At 49.0% G+C, this 24,419-nt stretch overlaps 1 protein-coding gene across 1 annotated transcript in view; it reads right to left on the bottom strand.

The window, feature by feature from the left end:
• The window catches only part of LOC147105457 (chloride anion exchanger-like), a 152,403-nt gene extending 135,668 nt beyond the window's left edge, over positions 1-16,735 (bottom strand). The window contains exon 1 of the mRNA XM_086009823.1: positions 16,630-16,735. The gene's annotated coding sequence lies outside the window, so the exon portion shown is untranslated. The remainder of the gene's footprint in view (positions 1-16,629) is intronic.
• Between the last annotated feature and the right edge of the window lie 7,684 nt (positions 16,736-24,419).

Genomic DNA, 24,419 nt, shown 5'->3' on the forward strand with positions numbered 1-24,419 from the left:
GAGCACTGGGTATAGTTAGAGCACTGTTACAGTGGGAGCACTGGGTGCAGTTAGAGCACTGTTGCAGTGGGAGCACAGGGTGCAGTTAGAGCACTGTTACAGTGGGAGCACTGGGTGCAGTTAGAGGACTGTTACAGTGGGAGCACTGGGTGTAGTTAGAGCACTGTTACAGTGGGAGCACTGGGTGCAGTTAGAGGACTGTTACAGTGGGAGCACTGGGTGTAGTTAGGGCACTGTTACAGTGGGAGCACTGGGTGCAGTTAGGGCACTGTTACAGTGAGACCACTGAGTGCAGTGAGAGCACTGTTACAGTGAGAGCACTGGGTGCAGTTAGAGCACTGTTACAGTGGGAGCACTGGGTGTAGTTGGAGCACTGTTACAGTGGGAGCACTGGGTGCAGTTAGAGCACTGTTACAGTGAGAGCACTGGGTGCAGTTAGAGCACTGTTACAGTGGGAGCACTGGATATAGTTCGAGCACTGTTACAGTGGGAGCACAGGGTGCAGTTAGAGCACTGTTACAGTGAGAGCACTGGGTACAGTTAGAGCACTGTTACAGTGAGAGCACTGGGTGCAGTTAGAGCACTGTTACAGTGGGAGCACAGGGTGCAGATAGAGCACTGTTACAGTGGGAGCACTGGGTGCAGTTAGAGCACTGTTACAGTGGGAGAACTGGGTATAGTTAAAGCACTGTTACAGTGGGAGCACTGGGTACAGTTAGAGCACTGTTGCAGTGGGAGCACAAGGTGCAGTTAGAGCACTTTTGCAGTGGGAGCACAGGTTGCAGTTAGAGCACTGTTACAGTGGGAGCACTGGGTGCAGGTAGAGGACTGTTACAGTGGGAGCACTGGGTGTAGTTAGATCACTGTTACAGTGGGAGCACTGGGTGCAGTTAGAGCACTGTTACAGTGGGAGCACTGGGTGCAGTTAGAGCACTGTTACAGTGAGAACACTGGGTGCAGTTAGAGCACTGTTACAGTGCGAGCACTGGGTGCAGTTGGAGCACTGTTACAGTGGGAGCACTGGGTGCAGTTAGAGCACTGTTACAGTGAGAGCACTGGGTGCAGTTACAGCACTGTTACAGTGGGAGCACTGGGTATAGTTAGAGCACTGTTACAGTGGGAGCACTGGATGCAGTTAGAGCACTGTTGCAGTGGGAGCACAGGGTGCAGTTAGAGCACTGTTACATTGGGAGCAGTGGGTGCAGTTAGAGCACTGTTACAGTGGGAGCACTGGGTGTCGTTAGAGCACTGTTGCAGTGGGAGCACAGGGTGCAGTTAGAGCACTGTTGCAGTGGGAGCACTGGGTGCAGTTAGAGCACGGTTACATTGGGAGCACTGGGTACAGTTAGAGCACTGTTACAGTGGGAGCACTGGGTGCAGTTAAAGCACTGTTACAGTAGGAGCACTGGGTGCAGTTGGAGCACTGTTACAGTGGGAACACTGGTTATAGTTAGAGCACTGTTACTGTGGGAGCACAGGGTGCAGTTAGAGCACTGTTACAGTGGGAGCACTGGGTTTCGTTGGAGCACTGTTACAGTGGGAGCACTGGGTGCAGTTAGAGCACTGTTACATTGGGAGCACTGGGTGTAGTTGGAGCACTGTTACATTGGGTGCAGTTAGAGCACTGTTGCAGTGAGTGCACTGGGTGCAGTTAGAGCACTGTTACAGTGGGAGCACTGGGTATAGTTAGAGCACTGTTACAGTGGGAGCACTGGGTGCAGTTAGGGCACTGTTACAGTGAGAGCACTGGGTGCAGTTAGAGCACTGTTACAGTGGGAGCACTGGGTACAGTTAGAGCACTGTTACAGTGGGAGCACTTGGTGCAGTGGGAGCACTGGGTACAGTTAAAGCACTGTTACAGTGGGAGCACTGGGTGCAGTTAGAGCACTTTTACAGTGGGAGCACTGGGTATAGTTAGAGCACTGTTACAGTGGGAGCACTGGGTGCAGTTAGAGCACTGTTACAGTGGGAGCACTGGGTATAATTAGAGCACTGTTACAGTGGGAGCACAGGGTGCAGGTAGAGCACTGTTACAGTGGGAGCACTGGGTGTAGTTGGAGCACTGTTACAGTGGGAGCACTGGGTGCAGTTAGAGCACTGTTACAGTGGGAGCTCTGGGTGTAGTTGGAGCACTGTTACAGTGGGATCACTGGGTGCAGTTAGAGCACTGTTACAGTGAGTGCACTGGGTGCAGTTAGAGCACTGTTACAGTGGGAGTACTGGGTTTAGTTAGAGCACTGTTACAGTGGTAGCACTGGGTGCAGTTAGAGCACTGTTACATTGGGAGCACTGGGTATAGTTAGAGCACTGTTACAGTGGGAGCATTGGGTGTAGTTAGAGCACTGTTACAGTGGGAGCACTGGGTGCAGTTAGAGCACTGAGTATAGTTAGAGCACTATTACAGTGGGAGCACTGGGTGCAGTTAGAGCACTGTTGCAGTGGGAGCACAGGGTGCAGTTAGAGCACTGTTACAGTGGGAGCACTGGGTGCAGTTAGAGGACTGTTACAGTGGGAGCACTGGGTGTAGTTAGAGCACTGTTACAGTGGGAGCACTTGGTGCAGTTAGAGGACTGTTACAGTGGGAGCACTGGGTGTAGTTAGGGCACTGTTACAGTGGGAGCACTGGGTGCAGTTAGGGCACTGTTACAGTGAGACCACTGAGTGCAGTGAGAGCACTGTTACAGTGAGAGCACTGGGTGCAGTTAGAGCACTGTTACAGTGGGAGCACAGGGTGTAGTTGGAGCACTGTTACAGTGGGAGCACTGGGTGCAGTTAGAGCACTGTTACAGTGAGAGCACTGGGTGCAGTTAGAGCACTGTTACAGTGGGAGCACTGGATATAGTTAGAGCACTGTTACAGTGGGATCACAGGGTGCAGCTAGAGCACTGTTACAGTGAGAGCACTGGGTACAGTTAGAGCACTGTTACAGTGAGAGCACTGGGTGCAGTTAGAGCACTGTTACAGTGGGAGCACAGGGTGCAGTTAGAGCACTGTTACAGTGGGAGCACTGGGTGCAGTTAGAGCACTGTTACAGTGGGAGAACTGGGTATAGTTAGAGCACTGTTACAGTGGGAGCACTGGGTACAGTTAGAGCACTGTTGCAGTGGGAGCACTGGTTGCAGTTAGAGCACTGTTACAGTGGGAGCACTGGGTGCAGTTAGAGCACTGTTACAGTGAGAGCACTGGGTGCAGTTAGAGCACTGTTACAGTGCGAGCACTGGGTGTAGTTGGAGCACTGTTACAGTGGGAGCACTGGGTGCAGTTAGAGCACTGTTACAGTGAGAGCACTGGGAGCAGCTACAGCACTGTTACAGTGGGAGCACTGGGTATAGTTAGAGCACTGTTACAGTGGGAGCACTGGATGCAGTTAGAGCACTGTTGCAGTGGGAGCACAGGGTGCAGTTAGAGCACTGTTACATTGGGAGCAGTGGGTGCAGTTAGAGCACTGTTACAGTGGGAGCACTGGGTGTCGTTAGAGCACTGTTGCAGTGGGAGCACAGGGTGCAGTTAGAGCACTGTTGCAGTGGGAGCACTGGGTACAGTTAGAGCACGGTTACATTGGGAGCACTGGGTACAGTTAGAGCACTGTTACAGTGGGAGCACTGGGTGCAGTTAAAGCACTGTTACAGTAGGAGCACTGGGTGCAGTTGGAGCACTGTTAAAGTGGGAACACTGGGTATAGTTAGAGCACTGTTACAGTGGGAGCACAGGGTGCAGTTAGAGCACTGTTACAGTGGGAGCACTGGGTTTCGTTGGAGCACTGTTACAGTGGGAGCACTGGGTGCAGTTAGAGCACTGTTACAGTGGGAGCACTGGGTGTAGTTGGAGCACTGTTACATTGGGAGCATTGGGTGCAGTTAGAGCACTGTTGCAGTGAGTGCACTGGGTGCAGTTAGAGCACTGTTACAGTGGGAGCACTGGGTACAGTTAGAGCACTGTTACAGTGGGAGCACTGGGTGCAGTTAGGGCACTGTTACAGTGAGAGCACTGGGTGCAGTTAGATCACTGTTACAGTGGGAGCACTGGGTATAGTTAGAGCACTGTTGCAGTGGGAGCACCGGGTGTAGTTAGAGCACTGTTACAGTGGGAGCACTGGGTGCAGTTAGATCACTGTTACAGTGGGAGCACTGGGCGCAGTTAGAGCAATGTTACAGTGGGAGCACTGGGTATAGTTAGAGCACTGTTACAGTGGGAGCACTGGGTGCAGTTACAGCACTGTTGCAGTGGGAGCACAGGGTGCAGTTAGAGCACAGTTACAGTGGGAGCACTGGGTGCAGTTAGAGGACTGTTACAGTGGGATCAGTGGGTGCAGTTAGAGCACTGTTACAGTGGGAGCACTGGGTGCAGTAACAGGACTGTTACAGTGGGAGCACTGGGTGTAGTTAGAGCACTGTTACAGTGGGAGCACTGGGTGCAGTTAGGGCACTGTTACAGTGAGAGCACTGGGAGCAGTTAGAGCACTGTTACAGTGAGAGCACTGGGTGCAGTTAGAGCACTGTTACAGTGGGAGCACTGGGTGTAGTTGGAGCACTGTTACAGTGGGAGCACTTGGTGCAGTTCGAGCACTGTTACAGTGAGAGCACTGGGTGCAGTTAGAGCACTGTTACAGTGGGAGCACTGGGTGCAGTTAGAGCACTGTTACAGTGGGAGCAGTGGGTGCAGTTAGAGCACTGTTACATTGGGAGCACTGGGTGCAGTGAGAGCACTGTTACAGTGGGAGCACAGGGTGTAGTTAGAGCACTGTTACAGTGGGAGCAGTGGATGCAGTTAGAGGACTGTTACAGTGGGAGCACTGGGTGCAGTTAGAGGACTGTTACACTGGGAGCACTGGGTGCCGTTGGAGCACTGTTACAGTGAGAGCACTGGGTATAGTTAGAGCACTGTTACAGTGGGAGCACTGGGTACAGTTAGAGCACTGTTACACTGGGAGCACTGGGTGCAGTTAGAGCACTGTTACAGTGGGAGCACTGGGTACAGTTAGAGGACTGTTACAGTGGGAGCACTGGGTGCAGTTAGAGCACTTTTACAGTGGGAGCACTGCGTATAGTTAGAGCACTGTTACAGTGGGAGCACTGGGTGCAGTTAGAGCACTGTTACAGTGGGAGCACTGGGTATAGTTAGAGCACTGTTACAGTGGGAGCACAGGGTGCAGGTAGAGCACTGTTACAGTGGGAGCTCTGGGTGTAGTTGGAGCACTGTTACATTGGGAGCACTGGGTGCAGTTAGAGCACTGTTACAGTGGGAGCTCTGGGTGTAGTTGGAGCACTGTTACAGTGGGATCACTGGGTGCAGTTAGAGCACTGTTACAGTGAGTGCACTGGGTGCAGTTAGAGCACTGTTACAGTGGGAGCACTGGGTTTAGTTAGAGCTCTGTTACAGTGGGAGCACTGGGTGCAGTTAGAGCACTGTTACATTGGGAGCACTGGGTATAGTTAGAGCACTGTTACAGTGGGAGCACTGGGTGTAGTTAGAGCACTGTTGCAGTGGGAGCACTGGGTATAGTTAGAGCACTGTTACAGTGGGAGCACTGGGTGCAGTTAGAGCACTGTTGCAGTGGGAGCACAGGGTGCAGTTAGAGCACTGTTACAGTGGGAGCACTGGGTGCAGTTAGAGGACTGTTACAGTGGGAGCACTGGGTGTAGTTAGAGCACTGTTACAGTGGGAGCACTGGGTGCAGTTAGAGGACTGTTTCAGTGGGAGCACTGGGTGTAGTTAGGGCACTGTTACAGTGGGAGCACTGGGTGCAGTTAGGCACTGTTACAGTGAGACCACTGAGTGCAGTGAGAGCACTGTTACAGTGAGAGCACTGGGTGCAGTTAGAGCACTGTTACAGTGGGAGCACTGGATGTAGTTGGAGCACTGTTACAGTGGGAGCACTGGGTGCAGTTAGAGCACTGTTACAGTGAGAGCACTGGGTGCAGTTAGAGCACTGTTACAGTGGGAGCACTGGATATAGTTAGAGCACTGTTACAGTGGGAGCACAGGGTGCAGTTAGAGCACTGTTACAGTGAGAGCACTGGGTACAGTTAGAGCACTGTTACAGTGAGAGCACTGGGTGCAGTTAGAGCACTGTTACAGTGGGAGCACAGGGTGCAGTTAGAGCACTGTTACAGTGGGAGCACTGGGTGCAGTTAGAGCACTGTTACAGTGGGAGAACTGGGTATAGTTAGAGCACTGTTACAGTGGGAGCACTGGGTACAGTTAGAGCACTGTTGCAGTGGGAGCACAAGGTGCAGTTAGAGCACTGTTGCAGTGGGAGCACAGGGTGCAGTTAGAGCACTGTTACAGTGGGAGCACTGGGTGCAGGTAGAGGACTGTTACAGTTGGAGCACTGGGTGTAGTTAGATCACTGTTACAGTGGGAGCACTGGGTGCAGTTAGAGCACTGTTACAGTGAGAGCACTGGGTGCAGTTAGAGCACTGTTACAGTGCGAGCACTAGGTGTAGTTGGAGCACTGTTACAGTGGGAGCACTGGGTGCAGTTAGAGCACTGTTACAGTGAGAGCACTGGGTGCAGTTACAGCACTGTTACAGTGGGAGCACTGGGTATAGTTAGAGCACTGTTACAGTGGGAGCACTGGGTGCAGTTGGAGCACTGTTACAGTGGGAGCACTGTTACATTGGGAGCACTGGGTACAGTTAGAGCACTGTTACAGTGGGAGCAGTGGGTGCAGTTAAAGCACTGTTACAGTGGGAGCACTGGGTGCAGTTGGAGCACTGTTACAGTGGGAGCACTGGGTGCAGTTAGAGCATTGTTGCAGTGGGAGCACTGGGTGCAGTTAGAGCACTGTTACAGTGAGAGCACTGGGTGCAGTTAGAGCACCGTTACAGTGGGAGCACTGGGTGCAGTTAGAGCAATGTTACAGTGAGAGCACTGGGTGCAGTTACAGCACTGTTACAGTGGGAGCACTGGGTATAGTTAGAGCACTGTTACAGTGGGAGCACTGGGTGCAGTTAGAGCACTGTTACAGAGGGAGCACTGGGTATAGTTAGAGCACTGTTACAGTGGGAGCACAGGGTGCAGTTAGATCACTGTTACAGTGGGAGCACTGGGCGCAGTTAGAGCAATGTTACAGTGGGAGCACTGGGTATAGTTAGAGCACTGTTACAGTGGGAGCACTGGGTGCAGTTACAGCACTGTTGCAGTGGGAGCACAGGGTGCAGTTAGAGCACAGTTACAGTGGGAGCACTGGGTGCAGTTAGAGGACTGTTACAGTGGGATCAGTGGGTGCAGTTAGAGCACTGTTACAGTGGGAGCACTGGGTGCAGTAACAGGACTGTTACAGTGGGAGCACTGGGTGTAGTTAGAGCACTGTTACAGTGGGAGCACTGGGTGCAGTTAGGGCACTGTTACAGTGAGAGCACTGGGAGCAGTTAGAGCACTGTTACAGTGAGAGCACTGGGTGCAGTTAGAGCACTGTTACAGTGGGAGCACTGGGTGTAGTTGGAGCACTGTTACAGTGGGAGCACTTGGTGCAGTTCGAGCACTGTTACAGTGAGAGCACTGGGTGCAGTTAGAGCACTGTTACAGTGGGAGCACTGGGTGCAGTTAGAGCACTGTTACAGTGGGAGCAGTGGGTGCAGTTAGAGCACTGTTACATTGGGAGCACTGGGTGCAGTGAGAGCACTGTTACAGTGGGAGCACAGGGTGTAGTTAGAGCACTGTTACAGTGGGAGCAGTGGATGCAGTTAGAGGACTGTTACAGTGGGAGCACTGGGTGCAGTTAGAGGACTGTTACACTGGGAGCACTGGGTGCCGTTGGAGCACTGTTACAGTGAGAGCACTGGGTATAGTTAGAGCACTGTTACAGTGGGAGCACTGGGTACAGTTAGAGCACTGTTACACTGGGAGCACTGGGTGCAGTTAGAGCACTGTTACAGTGGGAGCACTGGGTACAGTTAGAGGACTGTTACAGTGGGAGCACTGGGTGCAGTTAGAGCACTTTTACAGTGGGAGCACTGCGTATAGTTAGAGCACTGTTACAGTGGGAGCACTGGGTGCAGTTAGAGCACTGTTACAGTGGGAGCACTGGGTATAGTTAGAGCACTGTTACAGTGGGAGCACAGGGTGCAGGTAGAGCACTGTTACAGTGGGAGCTCTGGGTGTAGTTGGAGCACTGTTACATTGGGAGCACTGGGTGCAGTTAGAGCACTGTTACAGTGGGAGCTCTGGGTGTAGTTGGAGCACTGTTACAGTGGGATCACTGGGTGCAGTTAGAGCACTGTTACAGTGAGTGCACTGGGTGCAGTTAGAGCACTGTTACAGTGGGAGCACTGGGTTTAGTTAGAGCTCTGTTACAGTGGGAGCACTGGGTGCAGTTAGAGCACTGTTACATTGGGAGCACTGGGTATAGTTAGAGCACTGTTACAGTGGGAGCACTGGGTGTAGTTAGAGCACTGTTGCAGTGGGAGCACTGGGTATAGTTAGAGCACTGTTACAGTGGGAGCACTGGGTGCAGTTAGAGCACTGTTGCAGTGGGAGCACAGGGTGCAGTTAGAGCACTGTTACAGTGGGAGCACTGGGTGCAGTTAGAGGACTGTTACAGTGGGAGCACTGGGTGTAGTTAGAGCACTGTTACAGTGGGAGCACTGGGTGCAGTTAGAGGACTGTTTCAGTGGGAGCACTGGGTGTAGTTAGGGCACTGTTACAGTGGGAGCACTGGGTGCAGTTAGGCACTGTTACAGTGAGACCACTGAGTGCAGTGAGAGCACTGTTACAGTGAGAGCACTGGGTGCAGTTAGAGCACTGTTACAGTGGGAGCACTGGATGTAGTTGGAGCACTGTTACAGTGGGAGCACTGGGTGCAGTTAGAGCACTGTTACAGTGAGAGCACTGGGTGCAGTTAGAGCACTGTTACAGTGGGAGCACTGGATATAGTTAGAGCACTGTTACAGTGGGAGCACAGGGTGCAGTTAGAGCACTGTTACAGTGAGAGCACTGGGTACAGTTAGAGCACTGTTACAGTGAGAGCACTGGGTGCAGTTAGAGCACTGTTACAGTGGGAGCACAGGGTGCAGTTAGAGCACTGTTACAGTGGGAGCACTGGGTGCAGTTAGAGCACTGTTACAGTGGGAGAACTGGGTATAGTTAGAGCACTGTTACAGTGGGAGCACTGGGTACAGTTAGAGCACTGTTGCAGTGGGAGCACAAGGTGCAGTTAGAGCACTGTTGCAGTGGGAGCACAGGGTGCAGTTAGAGCACTGTTACAGTGGGAGCACTGGGTGCAGGTAGAGGACTGTTACAGTTGGAGCACTGGGTGTAGTTAGATCACTGTTACAGTGGGAGCACTGGGTGCAGTTAGAGCACTGTTACAGTGAGAGCACTGGGTGCAGTTAGAGCACTGTTACAGTGCGAGCACTAGGTGTAGTTGGAGCACTGTTACAGTGGGAGCACTGGGTGCAGTTAGAGCACTGTTACAGTGAGAGCACTGGGTGCAGTTACAGCACTGTTACAGTGGGAGCACTGGGTATAGTTAGAGCACTGTTACAGTGGGAGCACTGGGTGCAGTTGGAGCACTGTTACAGTGGGAGCACTGTTACATTGGGAGCACTGGGTACAGTTAGAGCACTGTTACAGTGGGAGCAGTGGGTGCAGTTAAAGCACTGTTACAGTGGGAGCACTGGGTGCAGTTGGAGCACTGTTACAGTGGGAGCACTGGGTGCAGTTAGAGCATTGTTGCAGTGGGAGCACTGGGTGCAGTTAGAGCACTGTTACAGTGAGAGCACTGGGTGCAGTTAGAGCACCGTTACAGTGGGAGCACTGGGTGCAGTTAGAGCAATGTTACAGTGAGAGCACTGGGTGCAGTTACAGCACTGTTACAGTGGGAGCACTGGGTATAGTTAGAGCACTGTTACAGTGGGAGCACTGGGTGCAGTTAGAGCACTGTTACAGAGGGAGCACTGGGTATAGTTAGAGCACTGTTACAGTGGGAGCACAGGGTGCAGTTAGAGCACTGTTACAGTGAGAGCACTGGGTACAGTTAGAGCACTGTTACAGTGAGAGCACTGGGTGCAGTTAGAGCACTGTTACAGTGGGAGCACTGTTACATTGGGAGCACTGGGTGCAGTTAGAGCACTGTTACAGTGGGAGCACAGGGTGCAGTTAGAGCACTGTTACAGTGGGAGCACTGGGCACAGTTAGAGCACTGTTACAGTGGGAGCACTGGGTATAGTTAGAGCACTGTTACAGTGGGAGCACTGGGTGCAGTTAGAGCACTGTTACATTGGGAGCACTGGGTGCAGTTAGAGCACTGTTACAGTGGGAGCACTGGGTGCAGTTAGAGCACTGTTACAGTGGGAGCACTGGTTATAGTTAGAGCACTGTTACAGTGGGAGCACTGGGTGCAGTTAGAGCACTGTTACAGTGGGAGCACTGGGTGCAGTTAGAGCACTGTTACAGTGGGAGCACTGGGTATAGTTAGAGCACTGTTACAGTGGGAGCACTGGATGCAGTTAGAGCACTGTTGCAGTGGGAGCACAGGGTGCAGTTAGAGCACTGTTGCATTGGGAGCAGTGGGTGCAGTTCGAGCACTGTTACAGTGGGAGCACTGGGTGTAGTTAGAGCACTGTTGCATTGGGAGCACAGGGTGCAGTTAGAGCACTGTTGCAGTGGGAGCACTGGGTACAGTTAGAGCACTGTTACATTGGGAGCACTGGGAGCACTGGGTACAGTTAGAGCACTGTTACATTGGGAGCACTGGGTACAGTTAGAGCACTGTTACAGTGGGAGCACTGGGTGTAGTTAGAGCACTGTTACAGTGGGAGCACTGGGTGCAGTTAGAGCACTGTTGCAGTGGGAGCACTGGGTGCAGTTAGAGCACTGTTACAGTGGGAGCACTGGGTACAGTTAGAGCACTGTTACAGTGGGAGCACTGGGTGCAGCTAGACCACTGTTACAGTGGGAGCACTGGGTGCAGTTAGAGCACTGTTACAGTGGGAGCACAGGGTGTAGTTAGAGCACTGTTACAGTGGGAGCACTGGATGCAGTTAGAGGACTGTTACAGTGGGAGCACTGGGTGCAGTTAGAGGACTGTTACAGTGGGAGCACTGGGTGCCGTTTGAGCACTGTTACAGTGAGAGCACTGGGTATAGTTAGAGCACTGTTACAGTGGGAGCACTGGATGCAGTTAGAGCACTGTTACAGTGGGAGCACTGGGTGCAGTTAGAGCACTGTTACAGTGGGAGCACTGGGTATAGTTAGAGCACTGTTACAGTGGGAGCACTGGATGCAGTTAGAGCACTGTTACAGTGGGAGCACTGGGTGCTGTTAGAGCACTTTTACAGTGGGAACACAGGTTGCAGTTAGAGCACTGTTATAGTGGGAGCACTGGGTGCAGTTAGAGCACTGTTGCAGTGGGAGCACAGGGTGCAGTTAGAGCACTGTTACAGTGGGTGCTCTGGGTGCAGTTAGAGCACTGTTACAGTGAGAGCACTGGGTGCAGTTGGAGCACTGTTACAGTGGGAGCACTAGGTGCAGTTAGAGCACAGCTACAGTGGGAGCACTGGGTGCAGTTAGAGCACTGTTACAGTGAGAGCACTGGGTGCAGTTAGAGCACTGTTACAGTGGGAGCACTGGGTGCAGTTAGAGCACTGTTACAGTGGGAGCACAGGGTGTAGTTAGAGCACTGTTACAGTGGGAGCACTGGGTACAGTTAGAGCACTGTTACAGTGGGAGCACTGGGTGGAGTTAGAGCACTGTTACAATGGGAGCACTGGGTGCAGTTAGAGCACTGTTGCAGTGGGAGCACTGGGTGCAGTTAGAGCACTGTTGCAGTGGGAGCACTGTTACAGTGAGAGCACTGGATGCAGTTAGAGCACTGTTGCAGTGGGAGCACTGGGTACAGTTAGTGCACGGTTATAGTAGGGGCACAGGGTGCGGTTAGAGCACTGTTACAGTGGGAGCACTGGGTGCAGTTAGAGCACTGTTGCAGTGGGAGCACTGGGTGCAGTTAGATCACTGTTACAGTGGGAGCACAGGGTGCGGTTAGAGCACTGTTACAGTGGGAGCACTGGGTGCAGTTAGAGCACTGTTGCAGTGGGAGCACTGGGTGCAGTTAGATCACTGTTACAGTGGGAGCACTGGTTACAGTTAGAGCACTGTTACAGTGAGAGCACTGGGTACAGTTAGAGCACTGTTACAGTGGGAGCACTGGGTACAGTTAGAGCACTGTTACAGTGAGAGCACTGGGTGCATTTAGAGCACTGTTACAGTGGAAGCACTGGTTATAGTTAGAGCACTGTTACAGTGAGAGCACTGGGTACAGTTAGAGCACTGTTACAGTGAGAGCACTGGGTACAGTATTAGGCTCCACACTGTAGGAAGGATGTTGAGGCCATTCAGAGGGCGCAGCACGCATTCACCAGGATGCTGCCTGGTGTGAGGCAATAGAAAGAAAGACTTGAAAAATCAGGACTGTTTCATCAGAACAGAGGAGATTATGGGGTGATTTGAAATGTTAAAGTTACAGGACAGACTACATAGAAACAGGTTGTTTCTAGTGATTGAGTGGTGTGAAATGAGGGGGTGTATCACAGAAATCACAGAAACCCCACAGTGCAGATAGAGGCCATTTCGGCCCATCGAGCCTGCACTGACACATATCCCACCCGATCCCCATAACCCCTACACCAATACATATCCCACCCTATCCCCATAACCCCAAATATTTTAATCCCCCTAACACTAAGGGTCAATTTATCATAGCCAATCAACCTAACCTGCACATCTTTGGACTGTGGGAGGAAACCGGAGCACCCGGAGGAAACCCACGCAAACACGGGGAGAATGTGCAAACTCCACACAGACAGTCACCCGAAGCCGGATTCGAACCCGGGTCTCTGGCGCTGTGAGGCAACAGTGCTAACCACTATGCCACCGTGTAGCTGGAAGATGAACTGTAAGAGATTGAGGACAGAGAGCAGGAGAGACTATTTTACCCAGAGTTATGAGGCGGTGGAATGTTAGTGATTGGAGCAGCGACCACGTCGAGATTTTGCAATAGGTTAGATCGGCGACTGTTGATGTGGAGGATCAACACCAGCACCGACCGGTTGGGCTGAAGCTCCTGCTCCATGTCAATGTAAGGCCTTTGACTGATGCTGGGCCACAGTCCCCTAGTTCTGGCAGCCCCAAGAACCTCACCCAATCCATCCCTCTTGGTGTGAACTCCAATATTGCCCCCCTTCCTTCAAATGTGCCATCATCACCCCTCTCCTCAAAAAAACAGCCCTTGACTCCTCTGTACTTGCAAACTACCACCCCATCTCCAACCTCCCTTTCCTATCCAAAGTGCTTGAACATGTTGTCACCTCCCAAATCCATGCCCTGCTTTCCAGGAACTCCTTGTTTGAATCCCTCCAATCAGGCTTCCGCCCCGCCACTGTACCAAAACTGCTCTTACCATGGTCACAAATGACATCCTAATTGACTGCGACAAAGGTCATCTATCCCTTCTCGTCCTTTCTGCAGCCGTTGACATGGTTGACCACAAAATTATGCTCCACTGCCTTTCCACCGTCATCCAGTTGGATGGGAGTGCACTCGCCTGGTTCCATACCTATCTTTCCAGCCGTAACCATGGAATCACCTGCAATGGCTTCTCTTCGCAATCCTGCACTGTCCCCCAAGGATCTATCCTTGGCCCCCTCCTATTTCTCATCTACATGCTGCCCCTCAGTGACATCATCCGGCGACACAGCGTGAGTTTTCACATGTACGCTGATGATACCCAGCTCTGCCTCTCCTCCACCTCTCGACCCCTCCACCCGCTCTATACTGTCAGACTGCTTGTCCGACATCCAGCACTGAATGAGCAGAAATTTCCTCCAAGCAAATATCGGGAAGGCCGAAGCCAGTATCTTCGGTTCATGCCACAAACTCCATTCCCTTGCCACGGATTCCATCCCTCTCTCTGGCAACTGTCTGAGGCTGACCAAGTCTGTTCCCAAAATAACAACAGGGAATGCTGGAAAAACTCAGCAGGTCAGGCAACATCCGTGGAGAGAAATTTGAGTTGACGTTTCGGGTTGAAACCCTTCTTCAAAACTGGAGAGAAAATAAAAAGATCGAAGGCAAAGCTGCGATCGAACAAAAGAAGAAAAAGAGACAATAAAAGGTGAGATGAGATGGTAATGGGCCCGTGGAGACAAAAGGCAGCTGAGATTAGGTGTACTGGCAGGATAAGGACAGCTGCCAGGTGAGAGAGAGAAACAAAAGGAAAGGAGGGGGTGGGGGGGCAGAAGGAGGACCCAAAACAAAGGGGTGGAAAAAATTAAAAGGGAGAAAGTAACAGGGGCCGAGGTTATGATCTGGAATTATTGAACTCGATCACAATCTTGCTGTCATATTTGCTCACGAATTGAGCTTCCTTCCTCATATCCATTCCATCACTAAGACCACTCATTTCCACCTCCGTAACATCCCCCGTCTTCGCCCCTGTCTCAGCTTATCCGCGGCTGAAACCCTCATCCATGCCTTTGTTACCTCCAGACTCGACTATTCCAACGTACTCCTGGCCGGCCTCCCACATTCCACCCTACGTAAACTTGAGGCCATCCAAAACGCGGCTGCCCGTGTCCTAACTCGCACCAAGTCCCGTTCGCCCATCTCCCCCTGTGCTCGCTGACATACATTGGCGCCCAGTTAAGCAACGCCTCAATTTTAAACTTTTCATCCTTGTTTTCAAATCCCTCCACGGCCTCGCCCCCTCAATATCCTTGAAATCTCCTCCAGCCCTATAACCCCTGAGAGATCTCTGCGCTTTGCCTATTCGGGCCTCTTGCGCACCCTTGATTTTAATCGCTCCACCATTGGCGAACCTCGCTTCAGCTGCCTAGGACCTAAGCTCTGGAATTCCCTCCCTAAGTCTCTCCACCTCTCCACTTCTATTTCCTCCTTCCAGATGCTCCTTAAGACCTACCTCTTTAATCAAGCTTTTGGTCACCTGCCCTAAAAGCTCCTTATGTGTCTCGGCAACATTTATTTTTGATAATACTCCTGTGAAGCGTCTTGGGACATTTTATTACATTAAAGGCGCTATATAAATGCAAGTTCATGATGTTGTTGTTGAGCTGGAAATTGAACTTTGGTAATTGCAGGAAACAAGGGGATTGAATCCAGTCGGCAGCTCGTACACACAAGAGCCTGTGGACTGGAAAGATCCCAAGCAATGTCCCTCCCTCTAACCCGGGGTACTGAGCCCAGTAATATCACTCCACCCTGGGGTACTGAGCCCAGTAATATCACTCCACCCCGGGGTACTGAGCCCAGTAATATCACTCCACCCTGGGGTACTGAGCCCAGTAATATCACTCCACCCTGGGATACTGAGCCCAGTAATATCACTCCACCCTGGGGTACTGAGCCCAGTAATATCACTCCACCCCGGGGTACTGAGCCCAGTAATATCACTCCACCCCGGGGTACTGAGCCCAGTAATATCACTCCACCCTGGGGTACTGAGCCCAGTAATATCACTCCACCCTGGGGTACTGAGCCCAGTAATATCACTCCACCCCGGGGTACTGAGCCCAGTAATATCACTCCACCCTGGGGTACTGAGCCCAGTAATATCACTCCACCCCGGGATACTGAGCCCAGTAATATCACTCCACCCTGGGGTACTGAGCCCAGTAATATCACTCCACCCCGGGATACTGAGCCCAGTAATATCACTCCACCCCGGGATACTGAGCCCAGTAATATCACTCCACCCTGGGGTACTGAGCCCAGTAATATCACTCCACCCTGGGGTACTGAGCCCAGTAATATCACTCCACCCCGGGGTACTGAGCCCAGTAATATCACTCCACCCCGGGGTACTGAGCCCAGTAATATCACTCCACCCTGGGGTACTGAGCCCAGTAATATCACTCCACCCCGGGATACTGAGCCCAGTAATATCACTCCACCCCGGGGTACTGAGCCCAGTAATATCACTCCACCCCAGGGTACTGAGCCCAGTAATATCACTCCACCCTGGGGTACTGAGCCCAGTAATATCACTCCACCCCGGGGTACTGAGCCCAGTAATATCACTCCACCCTGGGGTACTGAGCCCAGTAATATCACTCCACCCTGGGGTACTGAGCCCAGTAATATCACTCCACCCTGGGGTACTGAGCCCAGTAATATCACTCCACCCCGGGGCACTGAGCCCTGTAATATCACTCCACCCTGGGGTACTGAGCCCAGTAATATCACTCCACCCTGGGGTACTGAGCCCAGTAATATCACTCCACCCTGGGGTACTGAGCCCTGTAATATCACTCCACCCCAGGTTGCTGATGACTCCCCTGCTCGTCTTCGATATATTACCATGGCATCTTTTACATCCACCTGAGAGAGCAGACGGGGCCTCGGTTTAACGTCTCATCTGAAAGTCGGCGCCTCTGACAGTGCAGCACTCCCTCATCACTGCACTGGAGTGTCAGCCTAGATTTTTGTGCTCGAGTGTCTGGAGTGGGACTTGAACCCACAATCTCTGACTCCGAGGCGCGGGTGCTATTCACTGAGCCACTGGCTGACAATCACATTCTAACAATCGAACATTCCGTAATATTATAGATTTGTTGCTGTATCAATGCTTTACATCTGGTTTGAATTTGTAGAACGGTATAACCAAGATTTTACCTGTGGTCTCCCAGTCAGTGCCGGTGGGGACAGGTTCTGAGGATGGACAGGTTCAGCTTGTCTATTTTGCAGTGGGTTTAAGTGAAACTGGTGAAACTCTTTTATAGCATTTAGTCACAAACCCTTTTCACTGCAGTTGTAATAATTAACCGCAAGCATATTTTGATTGTGATTGAGATTAGGTATTTGGAGTCGGGGGAGGGAGTGAGCTTGTTGCGCGGTTTATTGAACTATCTCTCAGCAACACCCATTGATTTATAACAGGGGAATGAAAATCAGATTAAGTAAACAGAAAAGGAGCTGATCATCTTGATTGGACAGGAGTGAGGGATCAAGGAAGGTTAACTGAGACAGTAAGAGGGAGAAGGGTGAATCAGCAAGATTTATTCGTAGGTTGTGGAAATTTGGGACCTTGCTGATAAGGGTGAAGATTTAACCGGACATTGTTATGTTGAGTTGTGCAAATTGTCCCATTGTTTCAGAGAATTGAGAGCTGATGCCAGATACACAGTGAGGTAAGCGGCTTGGTCGGCCAGCGATTCTGCAAGAGGTCAGAGTCACTGGCACGACACTCACTTCAGCACCCTGCGGTCCCGAACAAAACAATGAGCATCTCCTGCCTGCTGATGATGATGATGATGGCAGCTGCACGATAATGCAACTTCGGTGGCAAAAACAGGAAGGCAGATTATTATCTGAACGGCAATAAATTGGGAGAAGGGGAAGTGCAACGAGACCTGAGTGCCCTTGTGCACCAATCGCTGAAGGTGTCGGTGATGGAGCGAGTGTGTAATTACTGTGAGAATGTGTCAGTGATGGAGTGAGTCTGTAATTAGTGTGAGAATGTGTCAGTGATGGAGTGAGTGTGTAATTACTGTGAGAATGTGTCTCGGTGATGGAGTGAGTGTGTAATTACTGTGAGAATGTGTCAGTGATGGAGTGAGTGTGTAATTACTGTGAGAATGTGTCTCGGTGATGGAGTGAGTGTGTAATTACTGTGAGAATGTGTCGGTGATGGAGCGAGTGTGTAATTACTGTGAGAATGTGTCAGTGATGGAGTGAGTGTGCAATTACTGTGAAAATGTGTCAGTGATGGAGTGAGTGTGTAATTACTGTGAGAATGTGTCGGTGATGGAGTGAGTGTGTAATTACTGTGAGAATGTGCCGGTGATGGAGTGAGTGTGTAATTACTGTGAGAATGTGTCAGTGATGGAGTGAGTGTGTAATTACTGTGAGAATGTGTCAGTGATGGAGTGAGTGTGTAATTACTGTGAGAATGTGTCAGTGATGGAGTGAGTGTGTAATTACTGTGAGAATGTGTCAGTGATGGAGTGAGTGTGTAATTACTGTGAGATTGTGTCAGTGATGGAGTGAGTGTGTAATTACTGTGAGAATGTCTCAGTGATGGAGTGAGTGTGTAATTACTGTGAGAATGTCTCAGTGATGGAGTGAGTGTGTAATTACTGTGAGAATGTGTCGGTGATGGAGTGAGTGTGTAATTACTGTGAGAATGTGTCAGTGATGGAGTGAGTGTGTAATTACTGTGAGATTGTGTCAGTGATGGAGTGAGTGTGTAATTACTGTGAGAATGTCTCAGTGATGGAGTGAGTGTGTAATTACTGTGAGAATGTCTCAGTGATGGAGTGAGTGTGTAATTACTGTGAGAATGTGTCGGTGATGGAGTGAGTGTGTAATTACTGTGAGATTGTGTCGGTGATGGAGTGAGTGTGTAATTACTGTGAGAATGTCTCAGTGATGGAGTGAGTGTGTAATTACTGTGAGAATGTCTCAGTGATGGAGTGAGTGTGTAATTACTGTGAGAATGTGTCAGTGATGGAGCGAGTGTGTAATTACTGTGAGATTGTGTCGGTGATGGAGTGAGTGTGTAATTACTGTGAGAATGTCTCAGTGATGGAGTGAGTGTGTAATTACTGTGAGAATGTCTCAGTGATGGAGTGAGTGTGTAATTACTGTGAGAATGTCTCAGTGATGGAGTGAGTGTGTAATTACTGTGAGAATGTGTCTCAGTGATGGAGTGAGTGTGTAATTACTGTGAGAATGTGTCAGTGATGGAGTGAGTGTGTAATTACTGTGAGAATGTGTCAGTGATGGAGTGAGTGTGTAATTACTGTGAGAATGTGTCAGTGATAGAGCGAGTGTGTAATTACTGTGAGAATGTGTCTCAGTGATGGAGTGACTGTGTAATTACTGTGAGAATGTGTCGGTGATGGAGCGAGTGTGTAATTACTGTGAGAATGTGTCAGTGATGGAGTGAGTGTGTAATTACTGTGAGATTGTGTCAGCGAAGGAGTGAGTGTGTAATTACTGTGAGAATGTGTCAGTGATGGAGTGAGTGTGTAATTACTGTGAGAATGTGTCAGTGATGGAGTGAGTGTGTAATTACTGTGAGAATGTGTCGGTGATGGAGTGAGTGTGTAATTACTGTGAGAATGTGTCTCGGTGATGGAGTGAGTGTGTAAAAACTGTGAGAATGTGTCAGTGATGGAGTGAGTGTGTAATTACTGTGAGAATGTGTCGGTGATGGAGTGAGTGTGTAATTACTGTGAGAATGTGTCAGTGATGGAGTGAGTGTGTAATTACTGTGAGAATGTGTCGGTGATGGAGTGAGTGTGTAATTACTGTGAGAATGTGTCAGTGATGGAGTGAGTGTGTAATTACTGTGAGAATGTGTCAGTGAAGGAGTGAGTGTGTAATTACTGTGAGAATGTGTCGGTGATGGAGTGAGTGTGTAATTACTGTGAGAATATGTCGGTGATGGGGTGAGTGTGTAATTACTGTGAGAATGTGTCGGTGATGGAGTGAGTGTGTAATTACTGTGAGAATGTGTCGGTGATGGGGTGAGTGTGTAATTACTGTGAGAATGTGTCGGTGATGGAGTGAGTGTGTAATTACTGTGAGAATGTGTCGGTGATGGAGTGAGTGTGTAATTACTGTGAGAATGTGTCTCAGTGATGGAGTGAGTGTGTAATTACTGTGAGAATGTGTCGGTGATGGAGTGAGTGTGTAATTACTGTGAGAATGTGTCGGTGATGGAGTGAGTGTGTAATTACTGTGAGAATGTGTCAGTGATGGAGTGAGTGTGTAATTACTGTGAGAATGTGTCGGTGATGGAGTGAGTGTGTAATTACTGTGAGAATGTGTCAGTGATGGAGTGAGTGTGTAATTACTGTGAGAATGTCTCAGTGATGGAGTGAGTGTGTAATTACTGTGAGAATGTGTCTCAGTGATGGAGTGAGTGTGTAATTACTGTGAGAATGTGTCAGTGATGGAGTGAGTGTGTAATTACTGTGAGAATATGTCAGTGATGGAGTGAGTGTGTAATTACTGTGAGAATGTGTCAGTGATAGAGCGAGTGTGTAATTACTGTGAGAATGTGTCTCAGTGATGGAGTGACTGTGTAATTACTGTGAGAATGTGTCGGTGATGGAGCGAGTGTGTAATTACTGTGAGAATGTGTCAGTGATGGAGTGAGTGTGTAATTACTGTGAGATTGTGTCAGCGAAGGAGTGAGTGTGTAATTACTGTGAGAATGTGTCAGTGATGGAGTGAGTGTGTAATTACTGTGAGAATGTGTCAGTGATGGAGTGAGTGTGTAATTACTGTGAGAATGTGTCGGTGATGGAGTGAGTGTGTAATTACTGTGAGAATGTGTCTCGGTGATGGAGTGAGTGTGTAAATACTGTGAGAATGTGTCAGTGATGGAGTGAGTGTGTAATTACTGTGAGAATGTGTCGGTGATGGAGTGAGTGTGTAATTACTGTGAGAATGTGTCAGTGATGGAGTGAGTGTGTAATTACTGTGAGAATGTGTCGGTGATGGAGTGAGTGTGTAATTACTGTGAGAATGTGTCAGTGATGGAGTGAGTGTGTAATTACTGTGAGAATGTGTCAGTGAAGGAGTGAGTGTGTAATTACTGTGAGAATGTGTCGGTGATGGAGTGAGTGTGTAATTACTGTGAGAATATGTCGGTGATGGGGTGAGTGTGTAATTACTGTGAGAATGTGTCGGTGATGGAGTGAGTGTGTAATTACTGTGAGAATGTGTCGGTGATGGGGTGAGTGTGTAATTACTGTGAGAATGTGTCGGTGATGGAGTGAGTGTGTAATTACTGTGAGAATGTGTCGGTGATGGAGTGAGTGTGTAATTACTGTGAGAATGTGTCAGTGATGGAGTGAGTGTGTAATTACTTTGAGAATGTCTCAGTGATGGAGTGAGTGTGTAATTACAGTGAGAATGTGTCAGTGATGGAGTGAGTGGGTAATTACTGTGAGAATGTGTCGGTGATGGAGTGAGTGTGTAATTACTGTGAAAATGTGTCAGTGATGGAGTGAGTGTGTAATTACTGTGAGAATGTCTCACTGATGGAGTGAGTGTGTAATTACTGTGAGAATGTGTCAGTGATGGAGTGAGTGTGTAATTACTGTGAGAATGTGTCAGTGATGGAGTGAGTGTGTAATTACTGTGAGAATATCTCACTGATGGAGTGAGTGTGTAATTACTGTGAGAATCTGTCAGTGATGGAGTGAGTGTGTAATTACTGTGAGAATGTGTCGGTGATGGAGTGAGTGTGTAATTACTGTGAGAATGTGTCGGTGATGGAGTGAGTGTGTAATTACTGTGAGAATGTGTTGGTGATGGAGTGAGTGTGTAATTACTGTGAGAATGTGTCGGTGATGGAGTGAGTGTGTAATTACTGTGAGAATGTCTCAGTGATGGAGTGAGTGTGTAATTACTGTGAGAATGTCTCAGTGATGGAGTGAGTGTGTAATTACTGTGAGAATGTGTCAGTGATGGAGTGAGTGTGTAATTACTGTGAGAATGTGTCAGTGATGGAGTGAGTGTGTAATTACTGTGAGAATGTGTCGGTGATGGAGTGAGTGTGTAATTACTGTGAGAATGTGTCGGTGATGGAGTGAGTGTGTCATTACTGTGAGAATGTGTCAGTGATGGAGTGAGTGTGTAATTACTGTGAGAATGTGTCGGTGACGGAGTGAGTGTGTAATTACTGTGAGAATGTGTCAGTGATGGAGTGAGTGTGTAATTACTGTGAGAATGTGTCGGTGATGGAGTGAGTGTGTAATTACTGTGAGAATGTGTCGGTGATGGAGTGAGTGTGTAATTACTGTTTGAATGTGTCGGTGATGGAGTGAGTGTGTAATTACTGTGAGAATGTGTCAGTGATGGACTGAGTGTGTAATTACTGTGAGAATGTATCAGTGATGGAGTGAGTGTGTAATTACTGTTTGAATGTGTCGATGATGGAGTGAGTGTGTAATTACTGTGAGAATGTGTCTCAGTGATGGAGTGAGTGTGTAATTACTGTGAGAATGTGTCGGTGATGGAGTGAGTGTGTAATTACTGTGAGAATGTGTCGGTGATGGAGTGAGTGTGTAATTACTGTGAGAATGTGTCGGTGATGGAGTGAGTGTGTAATTACTGTGAGAATGTGTCATTGATGGAGTGAGTGTGTAATTACTGTGAGAATGTCTCGGTGATGGAGTGAGTGTGTAATTACTGTGAGAATGTGTCAGTGATGGAGTGAGTGTGTAATTACTGTGAGAATGTCTCAGTGATGGAGTGAGTGTGTAATTACTGTTTGAATGTGTCGTTGATGGAGTGAGTGTGTAATTACTGTGAGAATGTGTCGGTGATGGAGTGAGTATGTAATTACTGTGAGAATGTGTCGGTGATGGAGTGAGTGTGTAATTACTGTGAGAATGTGTCGGTGAAGGAGTGAGTGTGTAATTACTGTGAGAATGTGTCAGTGATGGAGTGAGTGTGTAATTACTGTGAGAATGTCTCAGTGATGGAGTGAGTGTGTAATTACTGTGAGAATGTGTCAGTGATGAAGTGAGTGTGTAATTACTGTGAGAATGTGTCGGTGATGGAGTGAGTGTGTAATTACTGTGAGAATGTGTCAGTGATGGAGCGAGTGTGTAATTACTGTGAGAATGTGTCAATGATGGAGTGAGTGTGTAATTACTGTGAGAATGTGTCGGTGATGGAGTGAGTGTGTAATTACTGTGAGAATGTGTCAGTGATGGAGTGAGTGTGTAATTACTGTGAGAATGTCTCAGTGATGGAGTGAGTGTGTAATTACTGTGAGAATGTGTCAGTGATGGAGTGAGTGTGTAATTACTGTGAGAATGTGTCAGTGATGGAGTGAGTGTGTAATTACTGTGAGAATGTGTCAGTGATGGAGTGAGTGTGTAATTACTGTGAGAATGTGTCAGTGATGGAGTGAGTGTGTAATTACTGTGAGAATGTCTCAGTGATGGAGTGAGTGTGTAATTACTGTGAGAATGTGTCAGTGATGGAGTGAGTGTGTAATTACTGTGAGAATGTCTCAGTGATGGAGTGAGTGTGTGATTACTGTGAGAATGTCTCAGTGATGGAGTGAGTGTGTGATTACTGTGAGAATGTCTCAGTGATAGAGCGAGTGTGTAATTACTGCGAGAATGTGTCTCGGTGATGGAGTGAGTGTATAATTATTGTGAGAATGTGTCAGTGATGGAGTGAGTGTGTAATTACTGTGAGAATGTGTCGGTGGTGGAGTGAGTGTGTAATTACTGTGAGAATGTGTCAGTGATGGAGTGAGTGTGTAATTACTGTGAGAATGTGTCAGTGATGGAGTGAGTGTGTAATTACTGTGAGAATGTGTCAGTGATGGAGTGAGTGTGTAATTACTGTGAGAATGTGTCGGTGATGGAGTGAGTGTGTAATTACTGTGAGAATGTGTCGGTGATGGAGTGAGTGTGTCATTACTGTGAGAATGTGTCAGTGATGGAGTGAGTGTGTAATTACTGTGAGAATGTGTCGGTGACGGAGTGAGTGTGTAATTACTGTGAGAATGTGTCAGTGATGGAGTGAGTGTGTAATTACTGTGAGAATGTGTCGGTGATGGAGTGAGTGTGTAATTACTGTGAGAATGTGTCGGTGATGGAGTGAGTGTGTAATTACTGTTTGAATGTGTCGGTGATGGAGTGAGTGTGTAATTACTGTGAGAATGTGTCAGTGATGGACTGAGTGTGTAATTACTGTGAGAATGTATCAGTGATGGAGTGAGTGTGTAATTACTGTTTGAATGTGTCGATGATGGAGTGAGTGTGTAATTACTGTGAGAATGTGTCTCAGTGATGGAGTGAGTGTGTAATTACTGTGAGAATGTGTCGGTGATGGAGTGAGTGTGTAATTACTGTGAGAATGTGTCGGTGATGGAGTGAGTGTGTAATTACTGTGAGAATGTGTCGGTGATGGAGTGAGTGTGTAATTACTGTGAGAATGTGTCATTGATGGAGTGAGTGTGTAATTACTGTGAGAATGTCTCGGTGATGGAGTGAGTGTGTAATTACTGTGAGAATGTGTCAGTGATGGAGTGAGTGTGTAATTACTGTGAGAATGTCTCAGTGATGGAGTGAGTGTGTAATTACTGTTTGAATGTGTCGTTGATGGAGTGAGTGTGTAATTACTGTGAGAATGTGTCGGTGATGGAGTGAGTATGTAATTACTGTGAGAATGTGTCGGTGATGGAGTGAGTGTGTAATTACTGTGAGAATGTGTCGGTGAAGGAGTGAGTGTGTAATTACTGTGAGAATGTGTCAGTGATGGAGTGAGTGTGTAATTACTGTGAGAATGTCTCAGTGATGGAGTGAGTGTGTAATTACTGTGAGAATGTGTCAGTGATGAAGTGAGTGTGTAATTACTGTGAGAATGTGTCGGTGATGGAGTGAGTGTGTAATTACTGTGAGAATGTGTCAGTGATGGAGCGA

This window comes from Somniosus microcephalus, chromosome 17 (genome assembly GCF_052327205.1).
Source record: "Somniosus microcephalus isolate GS21.2 chromosome 17, FLI_Smic_1.0, whole genome shotgun sequence".
Classification (NCBI taxonomy): domain Eukaryota; kingdom Metazoa; phylum Chordata; class Chondrichthyes; order Squaliformes; family Somniosidae; genus Somniosus; species Somniosus microcephalus.